A 17,040-nucleotide genomic window follows, 5' to 3' on the forward strand; every position below is an offset into this window, starting at 1 on the left:
AATCAATAATATCAGGTATCAACCCAAGACTAGAACACTGGACAGACCAATCAGATGTCAACCCAGATAGGGAAATCACAAAAATAAATCAAGGTAAAAAACACTAAAAATAAGGAAACAGCAATGTTATTATGTAAAAGAAGACAAAATTTAAAAAATAAAGAGGGACTAAGAAATGTAGTCATAGATCTTTCATACGGAAAGGAAGACAAAGCGATAGAAAGAAATAAAAGGTAGGTTTAAACTTAGAAAAATAGGGGTAAATATTAGGATAATCACAAAGGAGACTAACTATCCTAATCATCAAAATAAAATACATGAAAAAAAGAGAGACTCAGCAGAAACAAAATCAACAACAATGAATAGGAGAAAAAGACAATATATAAAGACAAACTACTCAGCACAAAAAATTAAGTGGGAAAAAGAAACTGTCAACAACACAAAATGACAGCACTAAACTCATAAAACCTATCCATAATTATGCTGAACGTAAATGGACTAAATGCACCAGTAAAGAGACAGAGAGTGACAGAATGGATAAAAAAAAACATGATCCATCTATATGCTGCCTACAAAAGACACACCTTAGACTCAAAGACACAAACAAACTAAAACTCAAAGGATGGAAAAAATATATATTCAGCAAACAACAATCAAAAAAGAGCAGGAGTAGCAATATTAATTTCTGACAAAATAGACTTTAAAGTTAAATCCACCACAAAGGATGAGGAAGCACACTATATGATTAAAGTGACAAAATACCAGGAGGATATAACTGTACTAAATATTTATGCACCCAATGACAGGGCTGCAAGATACATAAAACAAACTCTAACAGCATTGAAACGTGAGATAGCTCCAGAATAATAGTAGGAGACTTCAACACACCACTTTCCATGAAGGACAGAACAACCAGAAAGAAGCTCAATAAAGACAAGGAAGATCTAAATGCCACAATCAACCAACCTGACCTCATAGACACACAGAACACTCCACCCAACAGCAGCCAAGTATGCTTTCTTTTCTAGTGCACATTCTCTGGAATAGACCACATGTTAGGTCATAAAGCAAGCCTTAGCAGAATCCAAAACATTGAATTATTACAAAGCATCTTCTCTGACCATATGGCCATAAAAGTAGAAATCAATAACAGAAAAAGCAGGGAAAAGAAATCAAACACTTGGAAACTGAACAATACCTGCCCAAAAACGACTGGGTTGTGGCTGTATACCACAGAAAGAATAGAATAAAGAAATTCATAAAATCCAATGAGAATGACAACACTTCTATCAGAACCTTTGGTACTCAGCGAAGCAGTGGTCAGAGGTCAATTTATATCAACAAATGCACACATAGAAAAAGAAGAAAGAGAAAAAATCAAAGCAGTATCCCTACACTTGAACAAATAGAAAGAGCAACAAAAGAAACACACAGGCACCTGAAGAAAGCAAATAATAAAAATTAGACGAGAATTAAATGAAATAGGAAACAGAAAAACAATCGAAAGAGTTAACAAGACCAAAAGCTTGTTCTTTGAAAAGATTAACAAAATTGATAAACCATTGGCCAAACTGACAAAAGAAAAACAGGAGAGGCAGCAAATAATCCAAATAAGAAATGAGATGGGTGATATTACAACAGACCCAACTGAAATTAAAAGAATCCTAACAAATTATGATAAAAAATTGTACTCTAACTTGACTGCAGAGTTCTACCAAACTTTCAGAGAAGAGTTAACACCACTACTATTAAAGGTATTTCAGAACATAGAAAAGTACAGAATACTACCAAACTCATTCTATGAAGCCAGCATATCCCTGATACCAAAACCAGGTAAAGGCACCACAAGAAAAGAAAATTATAGATCTATATTCCTCATGAAAATAGATGCAAAAATCCTCAACAACATTCTAGCCAATAGAATTCAACAACATAACAAAAAAAAAATAATTCACCATGACCAAGTGGGATTCATACCAGGTATGAAGGGATGGTTCAACATTAGAAAAGCAATTAATGTAATCCATCATATAATTAAAACAAAAGACAAGAACCACATGATCTTATCAATTGATGCAGAAAGACATTTGACAAAGTCAAACACCCATTCATGATAAAAAAACTCTCAGCAAAATAGGAATAGAAGGAAAATTCCTCAATATAATAAAGGGCGTTTATAAAAAGCCAACAGCCAACACCATCCTAAATGGAGAGAGTCTGAAAGCATTCCCCCTGAGATTGGGAACCAGACAAGGATGCCCTTTATCACCACTCTTATTCAACACTGTGCTGGAAGTCCTAGCCAGAGCAATTAGGCTAGATAAAGAAATAAAGGGCATCTAGATTGGTAAGGCAGAAGTGAAAGTATTTCTGTTTGCAGATGACATGAGCTTATGTATAGAAAACCCTAAAAAATCCTCGAGAAAACTACTGAAACTAATAGAAGATTGCAGCAGAATATCAGTATACAAGATAAACATACAAATCTCAGTTGGATTCCTCTACACCAACAAAAAGAACATCGAAGAGGAAATCACCAAATCAGTACCATTTACAGTAGCCCCCAAGAAGATAAAATACTTAGGAATAAATCTACCCAGAGACTTAAAAGACCTATACAAAGAAACATACAAGACACTACTGCAAGAAACCAAAATAGACCTACATAAGTGGAAAAATTTACCTTGCTCATGGATAAGAAGACTTAACATTGTAAAAATGTCTATTCTACCAAAAGCCATCGGTATATACAATGCAATTCCGATCCAAATTCCAACAAAACTTTTTAATGTGATGGAGAAACAAATCACCAGCTTCATATGGAAGGAAAAGAGGTCCCAGAGAAGTAAAGCATTACTGAAAAAGAAGAACGAAGTGGGAGGCCTCACTCTACCTGATTTCAGAACCTATTATACAGCCACAGTACGCAAAACAGCCTGGTACTGGTACAACAACAGACACATAGACCAATGGAACAGAATTGAGAATCCACATATAAATCCATCCGCATATGAGCGGCTGATATTTGACAAAGGCCCAGTGTCAGTTAATTGGGGAAATGATAGTCTTTTTAACAAATGGTGCTGGCATAACTGGATATCCATCTGCAAAAAAATTAAACAAGACCTATACCTCACATGCACAAAAACTAACTCAAAATGGATCAAAGACCCGAACATAAAGTCTAAAATGATAAAGATCATGCAAGAAAAAAGAGGGACAACGGTAAGAGCCCTAATACATGGCATAAACAGTAAACAAAACATTACTAACAATGCAGAAGAGAAACTAGATAACTGGGGGCTCCTAAAAATCAAGCACCTATGCTCATTCAAAGACTTCACCAAAAGACTAAAAAGATTACCTACAGACTGGGAAAAAGTTTTTAGCTACGACATTTCCGATCAGCATCTGATCTCTAAAATCTACGTGATGCTGCAAAAACTCAACTGCAAAAAGACAAATAACCCAAGTAAAAAATGGGCAAAAGAGATGAACAGGCACTTCGCTAAAGAAGACAATCACGTACCTAACAAACACATGAGGAAATGCTTACGATCATTAGCCATTAGAGAATGTGAATCAAAACTACAATGAGCTTCCATCTCACTGCAACAAGGCTGGCATTAAGCCAAAAAACACAAAACAATAAATGTTGGAGAGGATGTGGAGAGTCTGGAACACTTAAAAGCTGCTGGTGGGAATGTAAAATGGTACAATCACTTTGGAAATTGATTTGGCGCTTCCTTAAAAAGCTAGAAATAGAACTGCCATAAGATCCAGCAATCCCACTCCTTGGAATATATCCTAGAGAAATAAGAGTTTTACATGAACAGATATATGCACACCAGTGTTCACTGCAGCACTGTTTACAAGATCAAAAAGATGGAAGCAACCAAGGAGCCCATCAAGGGATGAATGGATAAATAAGTTGTGCTATACTCACACTATGGAATACTATGCATTGATAAAGAACAATGACGAAACCATGAATCATTTCATAACATGGAGGAATCTGGAAGGCATTATGCTGAGTGAAATTAGTCAGTTGCAAATGAACAAATATTGTATAAGACCACTACTATAACAACTCGAGAAATAGTTTAAACAGAGAAGAAAATATTCTTTGATGGTTATGAGGGGGGGGAGGGAGAGAGAGAGAGGTCTTCACTAATTAGATACTACATAAGAGCTATTTTAGGTGAAGGGAAAGACAACACGCAATACAGGAGAGGTGAGCACAACTGGATTAAACCAAAAGCAGTTTCCTGAATAAACTGAACACTTCGAAGGCCAGTGTAGCAGGGCTGTGGGTTTGGGGACCATGGAGGGGACATCTAAGTCAATTGGCATAGTAAAATCTATTAAGAAATCGTTCTTCATCCCACTTTGGAGAGTGGTGTCCAGGGTCTTAAACACTAGTAAGCAGCCATCTAAGATGTATCAGTTGGTCTGAATCCACCTGGAGCAAAGAAGAAAGAAGAACACCAAAGACACAAGGAAAATATGAGCCCAAGAGACAGAAAGGGCCACATAAACCAGAGACTATGTCAGTCAGAGGCCAGAAGAACTAGATGGTGCCCAGCTACAACTGATGGGCGCCCTGACGTTGAACACAACAAAGAACCCCTGAGGGAGCAATAGAGCAGTGGGATGCAGACTCCAAATTCTCATAAAAGACCAGACTTAATGGTCTTACTGAGACTAGAAGGGCCCCAGTGGTCATGGTCCTCGGACCGTCTGTCAGCCCAAGACAGGAACCATTCCCAAAGCCAACTCTACAGAGAGGGATTGGATGGGACAATAGGATAGAAAATGATATTGGTGAAGAATGAGCTTCTTGGATCAAGTAGACACATGAGAATATGTTGGCATCTCCTGTCTGGAGGGGAGATGAGAGGGTAGAGGGGGTCAGAAGCTGGCCAAGTGGACATGTAAAGAGAGAGTGGAGGGAAGGAGTCTGCTGTCTCATTAGGGGGAGAGCAATTAGGAGTATATAGCAAGGGGAATATAAATTTTTGTATGAGAGACTGACTTTATTTGTAAACTTTCACTTAAAGCACAGCAAAAATTAAAAAGAAAGATGCTAAAAAAAAGATCATGGAAGAAAAAATAGCGACAACGTTCAGAGCCCTAATACATGGCATAAACAGCATACAAAACGTTATTAACAATGTGGAAGAAAAACTAGATAACTGGGAGCTCCTAAAAAATCAAACACCTATGCTCATCCAAAGACTTCACCAAAAGAGTAAAAAGATCCCCTACAGACTGGGAAAAAGGTTTTAGCTATGGTATTTCTGATCTCTAAAATCTACTTGATACCAAAAAAAACTAAACAAAAAGACAAATAACTCAATTAAAAAATGGGCAAAAGATATGAACAAGCACTTAACTAAAGAAGACATTCAGGTAGCTAACAGATACATGAGGAAATGCTCAAGATCATTAGCCATTAGAGAAATGCAAACCAAAACTACAATGAAATTCCATCTCACTCCAACAAGGTTGGCATTAATCCAAAAAACCACAAAATAATAAATGTTGGAGAGTGTGTGAAGAGACTGGAACACTTACACACTGCTGGTGGGAAAGTAAAATTGTACAATTACTTTGGAAATCAATTTGGCACTTCCTTAAAAAACTAAAAATAGAGCTACCATAAAAAAAAACGATCCAGCAATCCCACTCCTTGGAGTACATCCAAGAGAAATAAGAGCCTTTACACGAACAGATATATGCACACCCATGCTCATTGCAGCACTGTTTACAATAGCAAAAAGATGGAAGCAACCAAGATGCCCATCAACGGATGAATAGATAAATAAATTATGGTATATTCACACAATGGAATACTACAAATCGATAAAGAACAGTGATGAATCCGTGAAACATTTCATAACATGGAGGAATCTGGAAGGCATTATGCTGAGTAAAATTAGTCAGTTGTGAAAGGACAAATATTGTATGAGACCACTATTATAAGAACTTGAGAAGTAGTTTAAACAGAGAAGAAACTATTCTTTGATGGTTATGAGAGTGGGGAGGGTGGGAGGGAGAGAGGTTTTCACTAATTAGATAGTAGATAAGAACTCTTTTAGGTGAAGGGAAAGACAACACACAATATAGGAGAGGTCAGCACAACTGGACTAAACCAAAAGCATAGAAGTTTCCTGAACAAACTGAACGCCTTGAAGGCCAGCATAGCAGGGCCGAGGGTTTGGGCGCCATGGTTTCAGGGGACATCTAAGTCAATTGGCATAATAAAATGTATTAAGAAAACATTCTGCATCCCACTTTGGAGAGTGGCTTTTGGGATCTTAAACACTAGCAAGCGGCCATCTACGATGTATCAATTGGTCTCAATCCACCTGGAGCAAAGGAGAATGAAGAACTCCAAAGACACAAGGGAATTATGAGCCCAAGAGACAGAAAGGGCCACATAAACCAGAGTCTACATCAGCCTGAGACCAGAAGAACTGGATGGTGCCTGGCTACAACTGATGACTGCCCTGACAGGGAACACAACAGAGAACCCCTGAGGGAGCAGGAGAGCAGTGGGATGCAGACCTCAAATTCTCGTAAAAAGACCAGACTTAATGGTCTGACTGAGACTGGAAGGACCCTGGAGGTCATGGTCCCCAGACCTTCTGTTAGCCCAAGACAGGAACAATTCCCAAAGCCAACTCTTCAGACAGGGATTGGACTGGACTATGGGATAGAGAATGATACTGGCGAAGAGTGAGCTTTTTGGATCAAGTAGACGCATGAAACTATGTGGGCATATCCTGTCTGAAGGGGAGATGAGAGAGCAAAGGGGGTCAGAAGCTGGCCAAATGGACACGAAAAGAGGGAAAGGAGGGAAGAAGTGTGCTGCCTCATTATGGGGAGAGCAACTAGGAGTATATAGCAAGGTGTATATAAATTTTTCTGTGAGAAACTGACTTGATTTATAAACTTTCACTTAAAGCACAATAAAAGTTTTTTAAAAATTAAATGGAATGCATAAACATCTATATCCTAGGCATTAGTGAGCTGAAATGGACTGGTACTCGCCACTGTGCATCAGACAATCGTATGGTCTAATATACCAGGAATGACAAATTAAAGAGGAATGGTGTTGCATTCATCGTCAAAAAGAATATTTCAAGATTTATACTGAAGTATAATGCTGTCAGTGATAGGATAATATCCATACACCTACGGGACGCCCCCATGTGTCTGGCAGTTTGTCGTACTATGGGGGCTTGTGTGTTGCTGTGATGCTGGAAGCTATGCCACCAGTGTTCGGATACCAGTAGGGTCGCCCATGGAGGACAGGTTTCAGCAGAGCTCCTAGACTAAGAAAGACTAGGAAGAAGGACCTGGAGGTCTACTTCTGAAAAGAATTAGCCGGTGAAAACCTTATGAATAGCAGCGGAACATTGTCTGATATAGTGTGGAAGATGAGCCCCTCAGGTTAGAAGGCACTCAAAATGCAACTGGGGAAAAGCTACCTCCTCAAAGTAGAGTCAGCCTTAATGTGGACGGAGTCAATTTCAAGACCTTCATTTGCTGATGTGGCACTACTCAAAATGAGAAGAAACAGCTGCAAACATTCATTAATAATCAAAATGTGCAATGAATGAAGTAAGAATTTAGGAAAATCAGAAGTCATCAAAAGTGAAATGGAATGTATAAACATCAATATCCTTGGCATTAGTGAGCTGAAATGGGCTAGTATTCACCATTTTGAATCAGACAATCATATGATCTACTATGTCATGAATGACAACTTAAAGAGGAATGGGGTCACATTCATTGTCAAAAAGAATATTTCAAGATCTATCCTGAAGTACAGTCTTGTCAGTGATAGGATAACATCCATATGTATACAAGGAAGACCAGTTAATACAACTATTTTTCAAATTTACACAACAAAAACTAAGGCCAAAGATGAAGAAATTGAAGATTTTTACCCAAAGATGAAGAAATTGAAGATTTTTACCAACTTCTGAATTCTGAAATTGATTGAACATGCAATCAGAATGCATTGATAATTATTAGTAATTGGAATGCAGAAGTTGGAAACAAAAAAGAGTCAGTATTTGGAAGATATGGCCTTGGTGATAGAAACAATGCTGCAGATCTCATGACTGAATTTTACAAGACCAATGACCTCTTCATTGTAAATACCTTTTTTCAAAAACATAATCGGCGACTATACACAAGGACCTGGCCAGGAATCAAATCAACTACATCTGTGGGAAGAGACATGAAAAAGCTCAATATTACGAGTCAGAACAAGGCCAGAAGCAGACTGCAGAACAGACCATCAATTGCTCATATGCAAATTCAAGTTGAAGCTGAAGAAAATTAGAACAACTCGAGGAGAAACAAAGTACGACCTTGAGTATATCTCACCAGAATTTAGAAACCATCTCAAGAATAGATTTGACACAGTGAACACTAATGACCAAAGACCAGACAAGTTGAGGGATGACATCAGGGACATCATACTTGAAGAAAGCAAGAAGTTATTAAAAAGACAGGAAAGAAAGAAAAGACCAAAATGGACGTCAGAAGAGACTCTGAAACTTGCTCTTGAGCCTAGATCGAATGGAAGAAATGATGAAGTAAAAGAGCTGAATGGAAGATTTCATAGGGCAGCTCAAGAAGACAAAGTATTATAATGTATTATAATGACATATGCAAAGACTTGGAATTAGAAAACCAAAAGGAAAGAACACATTCCACATTTCTCAAGCTGGAAGAACTGAAGAAAAAATTCAAGCCTCGAGTTGCAATGTTGAAAGATTCTATGGGGAAAATATTGAATGACATAGGAAGCATCAGAAGAAGATGGAAGGAATATACAGTAACTGTATGAAAAAGACTTGGTCAATGATCAACCATTTCAGGAGGTAGCATATGATCAGGAACCGACGGTGCTGAAGGAAGAAATCCAAGCTGCACTGAATGCATTGGAGAAAAACAAGGCTCCAGGAATTGCGGGAATACCATTTGAGATGTTTAACAAATGGATGCAGCTCTGGAAGTGCTCACTAGCTTGAGCCAAGAAATTTGGAAGACAGTTACCTGGCCAACTGACAGGAAGAGATCTATATCTATTCCTTTTCCAAAGAAAGGTGATCCAATTGAATGTGGAAATTATCAAACAATATATATCGTTAATATCACATGCAATCAAAATTTTGCTGAAGATCATTCAAAAGTGGCTGCAGCGGTACATAGACAGGAAACTGCCAAAAAGTCAAGCCATACTCAGAAGAGGACGTGGAACCAGGGATATCATTGCTGATATTAGATGCATCTTGGCTAAAAGCAGAGAATACCAGAAAGATGTTTACCTGTGTTTTACTGCCTATGCAAAGGCATTCGGCTGTGTGGATCATAACAAATTATGGATAATGTTGTGAAGAATGGGAATTTCAGAACACTTAATTGTGCTCATGAGGTACCTCTCCTTAGACCAAGAGGCAGTTGTTCAAGCAGAACAAGGGGATACTGCGTGGTTTAGAGTCAAGAAATGTGTGTGTCAGGGTTGTATCCTTTTACCATACCTATTCAATCTGTGTGCTGAGCAAATAATCTGAGAATCTGGACTATACGAAGAAGAAGGGGGCATCAGGATTGGACATGCAGATGACACAACTTTGCCTGCTGAAAGCAAAGAGGACTTGAAGCACTTACTGATGAAGAGCAAAGACTACTGCCTTCAACATGGATTGCACCTCTACATAAAGAAAACAAAAATTGTCACAACTAGAACAATAAGCAACATCATTTGCATGGGGAAAATCTGCTGCAAAATACCTCTTTAAAGTATTAAAAAGCAAAGATGTCACCTTAAGGACTGAGGTGCGCCTGACTCAAGCCATGGTATTTTCAGTCGCCTTGCATGCATGTGAAAGCTAGATAATGAATAAGGAAAGCCAAAGAAAAATTAATGCCTTTGAGTTTTGGTGTTGGCAAAGAATATTGAATACACCATGGGCTGCCACAAAAACAAGCAAATTTGTCTCGGAAGAAATACAGCCAGAATGCTCCTTAGAAGTGGGGATGGCAAGACTTTGTTGTTGTTAGGTGCCATCGAGTTGGTTCCGACTCATAGTGACCCTATGCAGAACAGAATGAAACACTGACCGGTCCTGAGCCATCCTTACAATCGTTGTCATGCTTGAGCTCATTGTTGCAGCCACTGTGTCACTCCACCTTGTTGAGGGTCTTCCTCTTTTCCACTGACCCTGTATTCTGCCAAGGATGATGTCCTTCTCCAGGGACTGATCCCTCCTGACAACATGTCCAAAGTATATAAGACACAGTCTTGCCATCCTTGCCTCTAAGGAGCATTCTGGCCGCACTTCTTCCAAGACAGATTTGTTCGTTCTTTTGGCAGTCCATGGTATATTCAATATTCTTCGCCAACACCACAATTCAAAGGCGTCAACTCTTCTTCGGTCCTCCTTATTCATTGTCCAGCTTTCACATGCATATGATGTGATTGAAAATACCATGGCTTGGGTCAGGCACACCTTAGTCTTCAGGGTGACATCTTTGCTCTTCAACACTTTGAAGAGGTCCTGTGCAGAAGATTTACCCAATGCAATGGGTCTCTTGTTTTCTTGACTGCTGCTTCCACGGGTGTTGATTGTGGATCCAAGTAAAATGAAATCCTTGACAACTTCAATCTTTTCTCCGTTTATCATGATGTTGCTCATTGGTCCAGTTGTGAAGATTTTTGTTTTCTTTATGTTGAGGTGCAATCCATACTGAAGGCTACTGAAGGCTATGGTCTTAGATCTTCATTAATAAGTGCTTCAAGTCCTCTTCACTTTCAGCAAGCAAAGTTGTGTCATTTGCATAATGAGTCTTCCTCCAACCCTCATGCCCTGTTCTTCTTCATATACTCCAGGTTCTCAGATAATTTGCTCAGCATACAGATTGAATATGTATGGTGAAAGGATACAACCCTGGCGCACACCTTTTCTGACTTTAAACTGATCAGTATCCCCTTGTTCTGTTTGAACAACTGCATCTTGATCTATGTAAAGGTTCCTCATGAGCACAATTAAGTGTTCTGGAATTCCCATTCTTCACAACATTATCCAAAATTTGTTATGATCCACACAGTCGAATGCCTTTGCATAGCCAATAAAACACAGGTAAACATCCTTCTGGTATCCTCTGCTTTCAGCCAGGATCCATCTGACATCAACAATGATATCCCTGGTTCCACATCCTCATCTGAAACCAGCCTGAATTTCTGGCAGTTCCCTGTTGGTATACTGCTGCAGCCATTTTTGAATGATCTTCAGCAAAATTTTGCTTGCTTGTGATATTAATGATATTGTTCTATAATTTCCACATTTGGTTGGATCACCTGTCTTGGGAATAGGCATAAATATGGTTCTCTTCCAGTCAGTTGGCCAGGAAGCTGTCTGCCATATTTCTTGGCATAGACAAGTGAGCACCTCCAGCACTGCATCCGTTTGTTCAAACATCTCAATTGATATTCCATCAATTCCTGGAGCCTTGTTTTTTGCCAATGCCTTCAGAGCAGCTTGTACTTCTTCCTTTAGTACCATCTGTTCCTGATCTTCGTCTCACATAATTTGGACATGTTATCAGAAGGGATCAATCCCTGGAGAAGGACATCATGCTTGGTAAAGTAGAGGGTCAGCAAAAAAGAGGAAGACCCTCAACAAAATGGATTGACACAGTGGCTACAACAATGGTCTCAAGCATAACAATGATTGTGAGATGGGGCAGGACCGGGCAGTGTTTTCTGTTGTACATAGGGTCACTATGAGTTGGAACAGATTTGATGGCACCTAACAAAACAACATGAGAGTTGGGGAGGCAGAAGAATGATATCAAGGCAGGGTGAATAGGAGACTTAATTGTATTTGTACTGTTATTCCTTAAGGTAGGTGGTGGGTATATAAGCATTTGTATGTCTCATATATTCCATAATAGAAAAAAATTAATCTAAATTAAAGAAAAAATCTAAAGGACTGGTAAATTATCAGGTGGGATAGAAAAGAGAAGGATTGACCAAAAGCTGTGAGTTTGGGGGTAAGTGAGTGGGTGTGGCATGCCATTCCTACTCAACCCAACTAAGGCATCTGCCAATGGACTTGACCCCCAATGAACATGGGAGAGGACCATGCCACGAAGCCCCAGCCCTTGGGGCTATCATTTCATTAGTGACTTGAACAGGAGTAAGCTCACGTGACAGCCCAGTTCCTCTTAACTCACTCCAGAGGCAAACTCCTCCAAATAGGAGTTCTCTTGGAATAGGGCTGAGAACAGAGAACAAAGCCCTGGGAACAAGGTCAATTTATGTGATCACCACCACTATAGCAACACAAACATTTCTCTTGTATAGCCCAAACTCTGAAGTATAAGGGTGGATCAAGAGTATGGGGGAAAAGGTAGAAGGAACTGGGCTAGAGACACCTGTTGTCCTTTAAATATGAACCACCACCTGCTAGGGATGTGAGCAATCAGATCTTTGCCATTACCTTCTCACACTGCTGACCTCCATTGCCTAGCTGAGGCCACATGATATCCCACTGAAGGAATGATGGAGGAGCTGAAAGAATTAATTTAGAATCCAGGACCACTTTAGGAGTAAGTCAGGTAACAATCAAGGATTGTGGGACTTCAGAAGAAAATAAAGTGCAGGAGGCACCATAGACAAACTCCACCTACTTCCTAATTTAGGCTCAGTCCCAGTCCTGCCTCCCACATTTCCTCCCAGATAGCAGATGGAAAATGCCTCCCAAGCAGGAAGGGAGTATTTTGGCCCCTACTCCATCTGTCTCTGGTGGAGTTCCAGGGTTTGGGGGTGGAGGGCCATGATATACAAATACCCTTCATCCTGTGGCATGGACACATCCCTGTCCCTTTGCCCAAGATACCCTCTTGAGAAGATGAAACTCATTTCTCACATCTGCTACTGGGAAAGGCTCTATGGTGATGCCTACTTACAGAAACTTGGGGAGACCCATTCATGAACAGGGCCAGCATGTGAATCCTTTATAGCAACTTTACTGCCAGGTGAGTGTCTCCTTAATCCATGCACAACGCTGAATAACAGCAGAGATGGTGAGGATAGAGAGCAATGAAAGGATTGGAAAGAGACTTGGAAGACTGAGTGAACAAGATTTAGCTACTGATATGAGGTTGAAGGAAAGGAGTTGAGGATGGGAATTGAAGGAGAGAGACTTGTAGAGTTCAGCAAATCAATGAGTGCCATTCCCCGAGATGCTGAGTAGAGGAGGAGAAGCAGGTTTGGGTGGGATAGGATGATGATGGTTTTCTTTTTGTATGTGCCTGGACAGGCTGAGGTTGAGGGATTTGGGGGACAACTGAGCTGAGGTGCCCAAGAGGCAGGTGGCTCTGTAGGCCTGGAATTCAGAGACAAAACCTGGGCTGGAGAAATATGTTTGGGCATTGCCAGCATAAAGATGGTAATGAGAGTGGACAAGATGACCTGGGATAGAGCACAGAGAGAAAAGACTGACCTGGTGAGGACAGGACAACTAAGTAGACACAGAATTGGGTAATTCTTCAATGCTCCCCTGCTGTTTCTCTAAAACAGTTCTTAGGGGGAAAAAAATCCTTTGTGAGAAAAATGTCAGGTTCCCATAGAAAATCAACACATTTGATTTAATTTTCAATATGACATCTTTGCTACCAAAACTCTATTCATTTTCCACAATTGAGGCAGTAGAACTTACTTGAGAGAAACAGTTAGGCCAAAAGGGATTCATGAGGAAGACACTGTACTTTGATGAAATTAAATGAAGTTTGTTCCCTAAACTACTTTGAACAGCTTTTCATCTCATTTTTCAGGATCAATCTTTTTAGACAAACTTATTTTGGTCAAGTCTTTAAACGCTGGATTGAAAAAAGGCTCCCTAACTAATGGGGCTGGAGAGAATAATAAGACAGCAATTTTCACGGTCCTAGTTGAAAAATTGTGATGAGCTGAGTAGAGGTTCTTTGACCAACTATATACAGAGCATAATTTTATGTCGAAGCTGCTGATGACAGTACATATTTCCCATAATAGGCTCTCTAACTGTGTGCAATAATGAACTGAGAGGAGGTGAGAGGCTGTTGATGGACTTGGTGAAACCTTGGCAGTAGCCAAGTGATGCTGATTACCAAGCTTCAAGAGTTCACATGACTAAGTCTTCTGCATTCTAAGTTCCTTTGAATAGCCCCTCCATCTCATCCATTTCCCTTTGCAAATGACAAGAGTGCATTAAGAAGGGGTTTGTGTAAAGCAAGGAAGTTCATCTCTCCCAGGGACCTCTGTTGATGTCCTGATGAATCATTGAGGTGAGGACACTTGATGCTGTTCCTGTTACAAGAAAGGTGGTTAGAGTCCTTTGATAAAGAAACCCTTCATCACCAGCCTTCTGTCCCACTTTCCACTTCTGGAACCTACTTATTAAGAAGAGACAGAAATTGTCACTGACAGGGAGGACTCTTCTGCAGTGACTCATCCTCCCTGAGCTGTGGAACACAGCAGGCCTCTATGTCCACTCGCTGTGGCACTTGGAGAAGTGACACAAAACGAATTCTCTTGGGGGCCTGAGTAAGAACAGCCATATGTCACACTGCTATAAATTGAATCATGTTCTTCAAAAATATGTATTGAAGTCCAGGCCCTTGTACCTGTGGATGTAACCTTGTTTGGAAATAGGAGTTTTCTTTTTTTATGTTAATGAGGTCATACCAGTGTAGGGTGGGTCCTAAACCTAATTCCTTCTGAGTTATAGAAAGAGCAGAATAGGCACGGGCACGCAAAGGGGGAAGACAGATGCCAAGGAATGCCAAGGAACACCAAGGAACTTCCAGGAACTCCAGGGGCTGCTGACAAGGAAGAGCCCCTCCTCCCCCCAGAGCTGAGAGAAGAAAAATTTCTGTTCTTTAAAGTCACCCACTTGTGGTGTTTCTGTTACAGCAGCACTAGGCAACTAAGATACACACTGCCTTACCTGCCAAGCACGGAATTTGGTCCCTGGGAAAAGCACTGTTCCCACATGGCAGGGCCTCTTGCTGGTGAAGATATTTGAGGCTTGGACCCATGGACTGTCAGGGCTGCAGGGGCCCCTAGAGACTATCCAGTCCCACAGGGACTGACCCAAATTCATAGGTCAGAAGTACCAGAACAATTAAACAGAGGCCATGTGGAAGCCAGCAAGGGGAGTACCCTTTCCCAAGGACGAACCCATAGGGCGGGAGCCTCCCTATGGCCTTGCTCGGATGGTTTAGTGACTGGCGCTCCCAGCCACATTCCTCCAAGGTTGCCCCCTACCCTCTTGCCCTCCTCCCTCACCTCATCCCATTTCGGGCCTGACAGTGAGTCCAACTGGAACGGGTTCTTTTATCTACTCTACTCACCAAGCACATTTCAAATCCATTTCAAAACTAAAGGAAAGAGGACAGAGGAGGAAAACAGAGAGGTGACTCGGCTCATTACAAAATGTGGCTGAAAATTGTAGTAACTTGGACATATCATGCTAAACTCTCTCTTTTAATAATAAAACCAAGGATCAAATTTATTGCTCAACCTTCATGCTGTTTTCTCTCATTATGGTCTGCAGACCAGTCTGCTCCTTCTTTAATGAAATGTCTAGCTTTGGAAACTATACCATTGGGTTGTTTTGAGTTGGGGGAAGCCACTAGGGCCAATGTAACTGTTATTGGAAAGTCATTGTGTCATTATGTTGGAGTTGATTTCTGGGTCCAGTGAGCAAGTCTTGGAGAAAGGACGAAGGAGGACAGAGAAGTGGCAACTCAGGGAGCTTCACCTCCCTGCACACTTGCATCTGTGTGGGGCACAAGCTCTAACACGCTGGGCCGGACCTCTTTCTAGTCTGAACTATTCAATTCAACTCAACACATATGTATTGAGTTCGGATATGCAAAGTATTGGGTGTCATTGGAGAGAAGTCCAGAGGCTTAGGGTAGGCCATGGCAATGAGTTCCTTCACAAAAGACAGGGAAGAAAGGGGGTGGGCACGTTATGGGTTGAATTGTGCCCCCCCCCTCCGAAAATATGTGTTGAATGCCTGGTGCTTATACCTGTGGATATCATCCTCTTTGGAAATAGTTTTTTTCTTTTGTCGTATTAATGAGATCATACCAGAGTAGGGTACATCCTAAACCTACTCATTTCTGAGTTATAAAAAGACCAGAATAGACACAGAGATTCACACACAGTGGGAAGACAGACATCATGTAAGGACTGCTACAAGCCAAGGAGCATCAAGGAATCAAGGAGCACCTGATTTGGACTTTAGCCTCCAGAACTGTGAGATGATAAATTTCTATTCTTTAAAGCCACCCACTCGAGGTGTTTTTGCTACAGCAGCACTAGGTAACTAAGACAGGCACCAGAGACATCTATCCATTTGGTCTTTACTCCTTGTGCACATGTGACCCCTCTCCCCAGTCTCTGGCACCACACCTTGGTAAACACTGCCACCAGCTATCATTGGCAAAGCCAGGTATAGGGAATTGATTAGCCAAGCTCTTATTCATTCACACCCTGTTCATTCCAGAAAGGATTTAAGGGGGCCAGTGCAGGTCACTGAGCCTTTAAGTTCTCTGTACTAGAGCCTCCCAACTACCGGCCTCCAAATGAGTCACAGGCTGTGGGGAGGTTGATCCTTTCGGCAATTTGTTTGGCTAGGCAGAGTCTGGAGCAAGAGCTCCACCTGTAGGCAGGACATCTCAAGCTTTGAACACCCCAATTGTTTAACCCCAGTGTGGTGCACAACCTTATCATTTTCTAAGGGGATATTCATGTGAAAAATAACTGGGATGCCCTGGATGCTTTCTCTGACCATCTCAACCTTATCAGTTCCCACCTTCTCCGCTTGGTCTCCTCTGCGTATTCCAGGCCAGCACCCAGGACATGTTGATTTCTCCCTTCTCAGAGTTCAGATGAAAAGCTACCCATTAATTGCCTTACCTTGAATGCTGGGTACTTTACCAACTACTGGAGCCCTTGTG

This window comes from Elephas maximus, chromosome X, assembly GCF_024166365.1.
Source record: "Elephas maximus indicus isolate mEleMax1 chromosome X, mEleMax1 primary haplotype, whole genome shotgun sequence".
Lineage (NCBI taxonomy): Eukaryota > Metazoa > Chordata > Mammalia > Proboscidea > Elephantidae > Elephas > Elephas maximus.